The sequence below is a fragment of the Penaeus monodon genome, chromosome 15, assembly GCF_015228065.2.
Source record: "Penaeus monodon isolate SGIC_2016 chromosome 15, NSTDA_Pmon_1, whole genome shotgun sequence".
Classification (NCBI taxonomy): Eukaryota; Metazoa; Arthropoda; class Malacostraca; order Decapoda; family Penaeidae; genus Penaeus; species Penaeus monodon.
In genome coordinates, this window is record NC_051400.1 from 27,708,281 (window position 1) to 27,708,798 (window position 518).

Here is a 518-nt window from a genome sequence, read left to right on the forward strand (position 1 = left end):
TTTTCGTTTTATTTTTTAGTTTCCTCATCAGTTTGATGATATTTTGCTTGTTGGCGTTGCTGAACGACAGAATATAATCTACACATATATTTTGCTCCCCGTTTTCCACGATAAGTATTATGAAACGTTGCGGGTAATGCTACTTGACAAAAATGTGTAAACTGATGCGGGTGTGGATAAAACATCGAAGGGGAGAACGGAAAACGCAAGAATGTACTGAAGCCCTTTTTCTCTCTGTTTTCTTTAAAAAGTACGTGTGTGATTTTGCTTAGATGCAGTAGTCCCGAGGTAAATTGAAACCACCTGAACACCATTCGCATGTTATGTACACTTTGGTCTTCTTACTCCCTATTAGGTTGGCGTCATTTTCTTAAGGTCTGTGAAAAAAATGACCATGCACTTGAAAAAAAAAAGATCATGGTTTGTAACTGATGATGATGGTGGTGAGTGAGTACTGGTTAACTTTATTGAAAAAAGAAAATAACCATGTTTTAAAAAATAACCATGTTTCTGCACTT